Source organism: Sturnus vulgaris, chromosome 3 (assembly GCF_052056855.1).
Source record: "Sturnus vulgaris isolate bStuVul1 chromosome 3, bStuVul1.hap1, whole genome shotgun sequence".
In the NCBI taxonomy this organism is placed as follows: domain Eukaryota; kingdom Metazoa; phylum Chordata; class Aves; order Passeriformes; family Sturnidae; genus Sturnus; species Sturnus vulgaris.
The window spans coordinates 75,776,801-75,788,886 of NC_142245.1; the positions used below are offsets into that span (position 1 = coordinate 75,776,801).

Here is a 12,086-nt window from a genome sequence, read left to right on the forward strand (position 1 = left end):
TATCTGGACATTCATGGCATGCCTGGAATGTAATCAACCTGGCAATTGATAATGGCTTCAATGGCCTCCATTAGCTACCCCTATCTAATAAAATTCTTACACAGAGGAGGAGGGTGGAGGCCAGTACCCCAAACCCTTGAATATTTATTTGTGAAAGTACCTCTTGGAAGGACACATGCAGCAATGCTACAGTGGTGATAAATGTGCTTCTTACCAAAGTATTTGGACTCCCACTTAACCAGCAGTATAAGTGGAAAACTCTGCTCAGAGAATATTTCTTCACAACTCTCAAAGAATACTTTCGAGTTACAGAGATCAAAAGAGCTGCACGAGCCAAGTGTTATTGGTGTATTATATTGAGATCAGGTATAAATAAAAGAAAAAAGGAAAATAGCAAAGTCAAATATTTTTCCTCTGTCATTCTTTTCTTTTAATCAATGTTTGTTTTAAAAGTGAGAGAGTTCTACAGGGCTCTGGTTAAATAAGACCCTTTCTGTAATTATAAATGTACACATGTAAGAGTCCTTTTAAAGGAAAATAATAGCCTACTGGGTATTTGGGAGAGAGAGCTTGTTCTCTTACAAATTTCCACAGTGCTCTGGGAGTTAGTCCTTAGAGGATTCATAGTGCTGGTGGGCTCCCACTTTAAAGAACTTCAGATTGCTGAGGGTGGTGTTTCCCCTTTGAAGACTGTTACATTTTTTAACAGAGCCTCCTTTGAAGATATTCATATCTGTGGGGTTCTCCAAAAGAGTTGGGGGAAAAGTCCCCTGTTGATGCTATTTACCAGGTTAGAATTTCAAACTTGGGAAAAATAGCTGATCCCTGAGAGGAGGATGCTCTTTTTGAAGCAGTTCAGCTGGTTTCAGCAGGCTTTGCTTCTGAAGTTCTTATTGCTAGAAGGTGTCTGGCTTTAAAACTTTATAGTACACAATGTCACAGCAATACTATGGAAAGCATTAATTTTTTTTAAGGAAATATGAAATACACTGCTAAGAAAAACTTTTTAAAGGCACACAACTTCTTTGCTTGTTTGGTAAACGCATAATTTGTGCTAAGTGTAAGGACTGTGCTCTCTCTACTACAAATAATGTCGGCAAAAATGTTCTTAACATGCAAAGTCTCTGATGGACAACATTTGACAACTTAAAAAAAAAAGTTCTGCTCTTAAAAAACAACAAACAACCTGTGTTGATGATTATCTGGTTCGTATTATTCTGGTTCTTATTTGAGCAACCCGAGTAGTCCTTTGGCAGAAGCAACATGCAAAGATTAACTTTGTTAAGGTACTTCTCATGAGAACTTTCCTGGAAACATATTTTAAAACATATAGCACACCGAGAAAGGGTTGATAGGAGGTAGCAGAACAGTGAGGAAGCTCACTTTGAAACTTCTAAATGGAAGGAAGGCATACTAGATGACAAAAATATTTTTAAAAAATATATATGTCTTGTAAGGCTTTTTGTAATGCATCATAAAAATGTTTTCTCCTCCATGGTATTTCACAGGTTAACCAAATTCAAAATAAAAAGCTAGTTCTACTGAAGTATACCCCACCAAGGCTGTCATAGGTGAAGACAGTATTTCTACTGAGATTTCTAATATCTGGTTGTAGTACAACTAAAGTTGGATTAAACACAGGCAAAGGACAAATTGATACAAAAACAAAGTAAGCTCTTGGCTGTTGGAGGAATGCCTGGAGCTCCTGTGCATTTTCCCAAATAGGTTCCAGAGGGAAAAACTGAGGACAATAATACAAAACATTTTTCCTAGCATGAAGTGTGGCTTTAGCTCCTGAGAAGCATATAGATTATAAAGAAACTCGCTTAAGATCTCATCTGAATATACTTCACAGCCAAGTGCTTTGGCCATTCAACAATGAAGAGCTATGTTGCTTCTCTGAGAACTTGAACCTAGGATTCCAAGGAGTTTACTGATATGAAAGGAAATTTAAACAAATATCACTGTTTTATCTAATTAAGGGCAAGGTAGGTTTTGTAGGAATGTTCTCATGTGTACACTGCTATCATTATCTCCTGTCAAATGTAAAGTCATGAAGGTGCAGATACACACATACAGAAAAAACACTTGAACAACACAATCCAACACAACAAATGCTGACTTCTTTGTGTTTACAACTATAAGCTTATGTAGACATATAGATGATACTCTGGCGTGATATTTGTGGTTAGAAAAGAATGATTTCTTGCCATGAAATTAAAAAAACAAAGAGGAGAAAAGATTTGTAAATGGTTTCCCAAGTAACCTTGTATATTTGTCTTCTCTTTAAAAAGACATAGAGCAAATAATGTTAGATGGTGAACACACACAGAAAAGCCAAAATGAAAAAAAGAAACCAGCAACAGCATAGTATATACTGATTAATGGATGCTATAGATATCTTACTGCTCTGTCTGCTTGGTTAGCTTTGTTTCAAATCTGATACAGATCTCATACTGCACAGCCGATCCTGAAATAGTCCGTGTTCCTTTAAATTCAGGCAATGCATCACTTTCTATTACCCTGTGTCACATCAGTCTATGACTGTAAAGGATGAGTTATGTGGACATGAACCAGCATGAGGGCCCAGTTCAGACAAATCTTTCATGAGAAAGTCAAATGTTCAAACAGACAAATTCTTTCTTTTTATTACAGCCCACACTGTTTATGTAGAAAAATTTAGAAAGGAAATTTCTTGCTGCCTTAGATGTTACAGTCCGCTATGGGTTCTTTTTTTTTTTTTTATGACAAAAATTCCTTGGAAAGCATTTTCCCAGTAGCCATTATAGTTACATAGTGCCCAGCTTCCACTGGAAAAGAGAAGCCATTTACCAAATATTCTTTCATTCTTAGTTCAAAGCTCAGAAATAGATGATGGTAGCTTTGTAGAATTACCTCCTTGGCATTGAAGAGGTTTATTGCCATTAATACCAATGTCCCTCAGCATTTTTCTAGTGGTACAAAGAGGCACTAAAATGGGAGTGCTGACAAGGTTCAGTGGAAAAGACTCTCTCAGGCTGTGGTCCAGACTAGTCTTTTGTACTAGACCAGCATGCAGTTAAACCTAAACTTCTCTAGCATCAGTGTAAACTCATGTTAGCACAAACTCTGGTTTTAGGCTACAGCACATCAGCCAGGAAAAAAAAAGATACAGAGAGACCAGCAAGATGGAGCTAAATGTCTTCAGCTCTTTACCCGGGAGCTTCACTACAGATTGCAAGCAAGTTATTACATTACAGACCATAATGTAAAGTCTAGAAAGACTTTCCAGGTTCTAATCATCAAGCACAAGAATTCCATTCTGCTGTCATCCTTAACTACTGTATTTATTGATGTTACGGCTTCAGAAATGGAATTTTGGGCCCCATGAAAAAGCACTCAGAAAGAGTAAGGGAACATAAATTTGCTAATTATGAAGTATGAGTAGAATAATCACTCTTCTAGGAAATGGCTGATTTCAAAAAGACCAGCAAAACTACAGCAAACCTGCAGCAAACCCTAGAGCAATCTCACACACATATCTCAGAGGAGAAAAGGGAGAGGAAGAAAAGGAAAAAAGCCCCAGAGGAGAACAGTAGGGGTGGCTCCCCAGGAACCCTGCTTCCCCCACAATGTATCCAAGATGCCAATGCTGTTTCTCCTAGCAGTCTTTCCCATTTATACAAAATACAAATGTACATTTGATTTTCCACTAATGTTTCATGTGAGGAGAGCCCAACTGCTTTTCCTGCAGCATAAGCCCAGCATGGGAACCATACCCAAACTGCTCACAAGGCAAAAGTGTTTCAGGGGGCTGTGCTGACCACCACTGTGTCACATTGCAAGCAAAACTGCAGCCTGCCTGTGCCATAGGGCTGCAAGGCTGAATCCTCTAATGTTCACAAAACGCCTTTCTACAGAGCAGAAATCCATGGGATTCAAACAGCAAAAAATGTTGGACTACTAGCCTCCAAAACAAGTCACCTGCACACACAGAGAGCACACACAATTCTGTGGTGTCATAAACATACATTTACCTAGCAAAAATAATACAATTTGTGCTTGGCTTCACAGGTAAAGCTAAAAATAAAACCAAAGAAGGACACTCTTCCAGAATTTCTCTGTCTTGCAAGAGAGACAAGCATGATGAAAATCGGCTAAACCAGAATTAATGTATTTTGGCTGAGTTTAACTGCACTGCCATGCTTTCTAAAGAGATTCTTCTGTTTAAAAGTGGAATTTTGGACTAAATTTCAATGCTAATGTTTGCAAACTGGAGAAAAAATTGAAACATTCTCAAAAATTCTTTCTCTTCTCATGTAATAGTAAAATATAAATTGGGACATCAGTGACTGGAGCACTAAAAACCTGTAAGTGACTCTTTTTTCGGATACTTTGCTTCATTTCAATTTTACTCACTGCAAGGAGATTCTGCTTACTGTTTCCTAGTAAATACATGTGAGTGTGTCCAGTTCTGCTGATTGTTATAATTCTGATAAAATATTTCATATCTTATTTACAAGCCCATATCTTACTGCCCCAGGGATAATGAGATACAGATGGCATCAGTGTTATTGGTAGGCTGAAGGGTACTGAGAAATCCAGGTAAGTGCTGCTTTGTGGCTAACTTTATGTTGTGAAAAAAAACCAAGTAGATGATAGCTAAGTGGTCACATGGCAGCATTATGTTATAAAAGGCACTTTTGTTAATTTCTTAGATTTTTCTGTGAAGCTGTATTGCACCTGAGGAAAAAAAACCATACGAGGGAAATAGGAAGCTGTATTCTTTTTAATATAAAGTAAAACTGTAACAATAGCACTACATAAGATGTAAATGCTCAGTCCACTTCTATGACATAGAACTAACAAACTTGCAAACTCATTCTACTCTTGCATCATCCCTTCCTTAACCAAGCAAATAGTAATGAAGGTTTTTGTGGCATTTACCACTACCAAACACCTCACATAACTTGCCACCTCTCCAAATTCAGCTGCCTCCTAATGGAAAACTGGATTCATAAGACATCCTCCTCAACAGACCTTGCTTCTTTATGCCAGCTTGAAAGCCCACTGCCAGGGGTGGGTGTTTTGCACAAACAAATGTCAGACTGCATCTGGTGGGGTGACAATAGCTTCACACGCATTTATCTGCCTTTCATTACTTTGTATCACACTCTCCAATTCTATTTACATTAGTTTTTATTTAAGATGAAATAAGGCTTCATTGATGCATCTTAACTGCATTACTCAACACCCACCAACTCACTGACAATTGCACATCAATACATTTTAGTTAAGCATCTGTTTCCTCATTTGCTCCCTTGTCAAATTTGCAATTTATGTCTGCATAACTTTTCACTCTGTAGCTGCGCTCTGCATGAAACAGGTAGAGAATGCACAGCAAAACTCTACGCTTGTTCTTCAGAGCAAATATGTTCTGCAAGTTCATGCTGTGAAGATCTGAAAAGTTCTTTTGGGTTACACATAGGTGTGAAAACTGTTGTGATACTCTGTTGAATCCATAGCCTCAGCTAGGTAATAATAATTTTTTTTAAAATTAAAAAATAATAAAATGAAGGCCTTGTATTCAGATAGAAGACTTTCATATCAGAAAAAAGGGTTATTGTTTTAAAAGAGAAATAGAGAAGATAGAATTTCATAAGTTTGTTATTGTGAAGTTGAATATTTAATTGTAAAAATATCTGTCCTTTGTATCCCCCCAAGTCCCTTGCCTCTGCGTCCCCCTTCCCAAAAGAAATCAGGCTTTTTTCCAAGTTCATATCAAACAAAAAAATATATTTTCTTGTAGCAGCTGAAAAGCTTACTATCCAAATCCTGAATATTTTATAGAAAATAAAATTATATTTATTTTTAAGTGCATTCTACCTTCAACACAACTGCATCCTCACAACAAATCTCTTGCGTTGTCCTGACATAGTTACTGCAAAGGTTTTTCCTCTGCTGTCCCAAGGGCCCAATTGATTTATCTGCCAGAAGCCCAAAGCCCCAAAATAAGATCGCTTTGAGTTTACAGAGGTCATTTTTCATTGTCTAAATAAAAATTTCTAAACAAAAATCTCTCATCCTGTTAACCGCAGGGTCCTTATCTCCCCAGAGGCTACAGAAACCTGAGAGAAGCCATTTCAATTCTTTTATGAAGAAAGATAAAAGCAAGTTTTCGATTAGAAAGCCAAGGAAAGGCTTCTTATTAAATGGTGGTAACAGTAACTAGTCGAAAAGGCAAAACCGTTCAAGGAAAGGGGGAAAGAGGGAAATCATTATGCATGAAGCAAACACTATACATGAGGCTGCCAAGGCAATCTGAGGCAGTGACATTCGGCAAGGGAAGGGAAGTTCACAAGCCTTTGTAACTAGTTATAGTTCATTCCCATCTATTTAAAAAGAACTGTTTTATCAGGCATGTTTTCTTAATTGTGTGTCCATAGCTTTATCCACCAATATTAACTGTGTGTTGGAGCAATTATGTATTCAGGCCCACTGTCTCTTGATCTGTCATCATTCAAAGCACTTACGCAGCACTGACTGGGTTTTGAGATGGCATGTGATTCCAGCCCTGGAATAATAGATTCTGCAGTGCTAAGCCAAAAGTGAAATTATTAGAAGTTACTTCATATTCAAAGTTATGATAAAGTGAGATAAACAGAGACATTAATGGTGATGCACTAGGAAATGATCCAGACCTCTGAAAGGAAAAGATTTCTGCTCTTCGGAAAAATTCTCAGCATATATGACTGAAGTACCCTATTAGTGTTTTCCTTTCTCCTTCCTACATAGCAGAAGAAGAGAAATTAACAACATTTAGGACATTAGGTAATTCTTCAGGATGCCAGCTCTAAATACCTAACCTACCATTTAAAATGCCGAGGTGAAAAACCCACCTATAATTCCTTATGAGGGAAAAAGGGAAGATTTTGAGAGCTCTTTACCCTTAAGAATGAAGGCAGGCATTCAGAACTCTGAGCATTTAAGATTTTCTCCTGCACTAAGTTATATTCCTAAATGTCTGGGTGAAATCACCCCATAAATGAGGGTGATAGAGTCACATCCATCTTCAACAGTGCAAAAATCCACACTGGGATTTACCTGTGATTGTCATTGCTAGAACACACCGGCCAATATTGTCTGTGGTCATGGCATACTGATAGACAGCAGGTTTTCTTAATCTCTTATATCCTGAAGGCTATTTGCAAAACTTTGGTGAATTTGCTCACCCCTTTCCAGTTGTTTCCAGTACATCCTTGAACATGATGCCTTTTTTTAAATGGCGAGAATATCCTTACCTATCCAAGATGAAACAGTGCTTCCCTGGCCTCTCACATAATTCAAGAGAACCAAAAGGGAATTATATTTCCCTATTTCCCCACTTCCTTCCCCTGCATATCTATGATAACAGGTAATTTCTCTGCCCCAAGTTTATATTTGCAACTGAATTTATGGTCTTTAACGGAGGAAAAGCAAAATTTCGTTTACCCAATTCAAATCAATAAGAAAATTTTATGTTTCTAAAGGCAGCACATCTCTTCTACTTCTGTGAGGTCAGGATTCTACCTCTAACATGTAGCTTTGTGATGTTAATAACTTCAGCAGACACAATTTAATTTATGCAGCCATCTTTTTTACCTGTATCTTACTTTTATGTATTTCTATACTTACAATAGAGATATCTATCTCTAATTTTTTTTAAAAAAGCTATGAAAATTAGATTCCAACTAAACCACAGTTTGCCATGCTTACTTCATTACTTTTCATATTTAAATGCATCATCTTTGCAAGGAAAAGTCTTACTGTTCAGCAAAGTCCTGATCTAACCCGTAGTTTAGTCAGTGGACTTCCCCAAATTCTGACTGCAGCAGGAGCTGGATCAGGCCTTAAATGTGGGGCTTATTAGGATGCCTCTTTCTCATGTATTCATCTAGTTGTTGAACTAGCTGTAGCTGAGAAATGCATGACTGTTTCATGCAGGTAATGCAGGTGCCTTGTAGAGCAGAGTCTGCAGATTTGATTTTCAGGGGGTAAAATATGCTGTTTCCCAAGTGTGCCTTGTTGCAAGAGTATTTTTAAAGTATTACTATTATTAGTATTAGTATTACTTAAAAGCTCTCTGAATATCTTCCATACCTTATGTATGTTTGGAAGCTAAAACGTTAAGTTGATTTAATGTGACCAAATTGACCAAGAACAATGAGAGGAATTAAAGTTTTGAAATGCCTACCTTTCATTTTAGGCCTTGAGAGTTTTCTTCTTATCAAGGAAAGAGTTAGAGAAGAGAGAAGCTGATCACTCAAAAATCAGGAACCGCATTTAAAAGTTTCTTTAGTCTAAATAAGGCATGGTAAGATCTGATTTTTTGAAGTCAACTATGAACAAATAGAAAATAAGGTCCACATTTATCATAGTAAGAAAAATTAGCACCAGAACAGGAGAAAACACTGCCAAAAATGATGTCAAGATCAGTCACCTTACTGAAAGGTACAGCCTTTTCTTTGCAGTTACTGAATGTAAGGCAAGAATTAATACTGGGATGTCTCTGCTAAATAGGAGGTCTGACAAGACAATCCAACAGCCCCTTCTGGCCTTAAAACCCTTCAAATCCATGAAACCCAGGAACACTTTCTGCTGGAACACATTTGCTACAACTGCTGTGATTCACCCTCCTTGCTACTCTCTGGGGCTCCCTGCCAAACACAAGAAAATAAGGTTTTAAGCCCAGAAGGATTTTTACAGTAATACAAGATATTGATCCCTGTGTTGTTTTCAGCAGCAGCTTGTTTTTCTGTCCAGGTTCCTTAGAATCCCAGTGTGCCCAGCAGGTTAAAGCTGAGTAACTGTAAGATGCTAGGAAAACATGACACATGCTTTACTAAACAGAGTTATATTATCCAGAGACAGCAAGAATGACATTGGCATAGATTCAAGCTGGTGTTTGTGTTTATTAAAATCTGGTTGTATACTGAAATTGCAGTGATAGCTTACAGTCGGCAGCACCCATTCTATGCTAATTTAGGTTCGTAAGGGTTGTGCTAGCCTAAAAAAGCCACAAAATGAATGGAAGATAGGACTGATGCTTGGGAAGCTGCACAAACACAATAAGCCACGTATCAATAAATGCAACAGGCTGCAATCTTACTGCTTAGAAAACAGAACAAATCTCGGCTTTGTCATTTTGAGAGAAAATGCTGTGCTCTGTTTTTCTTTCCTTGGGCCTGAGTAAAAATTCAAGACTGAATAGAAGAATTGATTCTTTTCACCGCTTCAAGATACCTCTTGGTCTTTTAGTGATCAAACTGATGCCCAGGAATAACACAGCTCTTTGCATCAATGAAATTTCTATCACCTATTATCAACAGAGCATCAGAGTGGTTTTAGACAGTTTTTTAAATCACTTGCAGGAATTTTTGCCTGATTTTTTTCTTTTGAGTGCAAGTAAAGGTTCCATCAAAACAAAAATTTCCTGAGCATCAGGAAACGGACATCCACAGTTATTCAGAGCTGTGTAATTTAGTCCAGAACCTCTGCAGGTGTGGCCAATACAAAATTGATTAAAGGTTACATTACTTCTAAGCAAATCATAGCTTTGATGCATCTCTGTTACTGTCATTGAGAAATACAATGTGAGTAATTTCCTAACTGGGCTGTTCTCAGCTGATACTGTTGATCTGTGGTTTTTCTGTGGAAAGACTATGCAACTGTTGTCATATATTTTTTCCTAGAGCTGTAACCACTCAACAGAACTCCAGAAGTTGATCCTCTAAGAGAAAACCACTGTATTCATAACAAGACCAAACAAAGACTGTAGAGGCTGGTCTGTATATGTTCTTGCTTAGCTGTATGGTTTAAATAGCAATGAAAAAAAATGAATTTTCCATTTTGCATATTTTAGAAAAGTCTATACTATGAATCTTTAATGTTCTATTGAGTTACAACCTTTAATCAGTCAAAATGGAAAATTGGGGGGCGGGGATTTGTATTTGTGAAGCAAAAGGAACAAAGCTGTCCCCTGACATGGTGGTACTGTCTTTTAAATTTCCTTTCTGAGATGTTTGACCATCACTTGCTCACATGTCCATGGAAAACATGCACCAGGCTTAGGGTTAGAGAGGAGTTTACTTTCTGGTAAGTTCAGCAGCACTTCAGGAGGAGTCTGGAGTCTTTTTTCTGCAGAAAGGGCCACAGAGCATAGCCAGGATCATCTGGACAAGCCTTTCCTAATCCATTTCCACCCACAACACAGTCCTCAGGTGCTGCTAGAATCCTGATCTCTCCTCCTCTTGCTAGAGGAAACAACTGCTGTGTCCCATGACAAATTAACCTAACTAAAGTCCCTGGGTTCAGGATAATGTTTTACTGGTACAACAGATGCAGCTTGTGGTTTATAGGATGTCAAATGAGATAACTTGAATGTCCTCGGAAGCTATGCAACTTGTTGGCATTTAAAAATCATAGGCATATTAACAAACATCTGTTACGCTACACATCATAACATTTATTGTAACATACCCTACAATATGCTGCACCGTGTTAGTGATAATAATAACTATGATAATTACACATACAAAAAAGGATGTGCAACTCAAAAGCATTAAGTAGAACCAAAATATAAATCTCTCTGACAGAGTTCTCATTTATAATGTAAAACCTTACATGAAAGAAAAACACAAACAGCACAAGACATCTGAATTGCAGCTCCGATTGAGATCCAAACAAACTAAAGTTAGGTGTAAGGGCAATGTGTACCCAGGGACATAAATAAATAAAAGGAAGCAAGAAAATAGCCTCTTTTTACATCCAGACAGTCCAGAGAATAATAATGTGCTAGTTTTTCAAATCCAAGTACCTATTGAAGATTGTAATGATTTCAGTCTAAAAAGCAATGCTGGAAAGCCTCTTCAGAGATTGCAAGCTCCCACTGTGCAGAAACATTGTGTCACTGCACACGGGTGTAATGGAGACAGACAAAAGAAGTAGTTCAAGGAAAGACGTGGGGAAGCACTGGATGATGTACTTTCCCAGAAAATCTACTTACAGTTCTATCAGTGACAAAAAAAAAAAAAAAGGGGGGGGGGGGGGGGGAAGGGGAAGGGGGAGGGTGGAGGTTGGAGGGGGACATGGTTGAGTAATTTCTTGCCCTAAACTTAAAATGCTGCCTCAAAACTGATTACACTACAAGCAGAGAAACTAAAGGTATCCTTTCATTTTGCCAGAAGTGGTACCAACAATTTGCCATGACAAAGACTGCAGCATGGCTTGTGATTTTCCACACATTCTACAGTAACCTAACCTTCCAAACTGATCTCTTCAGTCTTCTCTACTGACCTTTCCATACAGAAAAAAATTGAGAAGCACCATAAGGGCTGTGTTAATTATCCTTAAACTTGTGTGCTTGCAGCTTGTTTTACTCCACGTATTGAACTTGCTTTAAAAATATCAGCATAGTTTGTTACACAAACAAAAGGCACACTAATTAAGGTGAAATTACTCAGACTACTTTAGTTTATACAAAGATTTAATCTTGGATTATCATTTAAAGAGTCTGAACATCATATAAAGCATCAATAGTAATTACATTTTATTTACTTTCCAGGGCTGATCCTGTATAATATTTATGAGGTATAAAAAAATATTGTACTTCTAGGAAATTAAGTTTTCAGGAATACACTATCTAGGTTTTATGTTTTTTCTTAATCAATTCACACAATAAATTCATTTGACCTCACGTTTTTAACTAAAATGCTGAGAAAAATCATGACATTTTCATTAGAGGTCAAAAGGACAAGAAAATATTTTTAAAGCCTTTTTTCTAACATAAAAATATTAACACTTAAAGGGAAAGAACGTATATAACACTTTCAGTTTAAATAAATCCATTTATATGAGAGTTGCATAACAGCACTGACAGAAAGGAGTGAAAGGGGAAACTCAGGATCTCTCTTTTGTTATAGGAGGACATTCTTCATTTTGATAAATACAAGTGTCAAAGATTGATATCTAGGCAATTGTTGGACACCTGAGAAAAATACACTAAGAGGCTTCTTTTCATATTGGATAAAGTTATTCCCAACTCTGAGCCTTTAATGTTTTGAGTGCAG

At 37.3% G+C, this 12,086-nt stretch overlaps 1 protein-coding gene across 29 annotated transcripts in view; it reads right to left on the reverse strand.

Moving 5' to 3' along the window:
* LOC148224426 (uncharacterized) overlaps positions 1-12,086 on the reverse strand; it is a 227,952-nt gene that overhangs the window by 17,655 nt on the left and 198,211 nt on the right. The gene's annotated exons all lie outside the window — the stretch shown is intronic.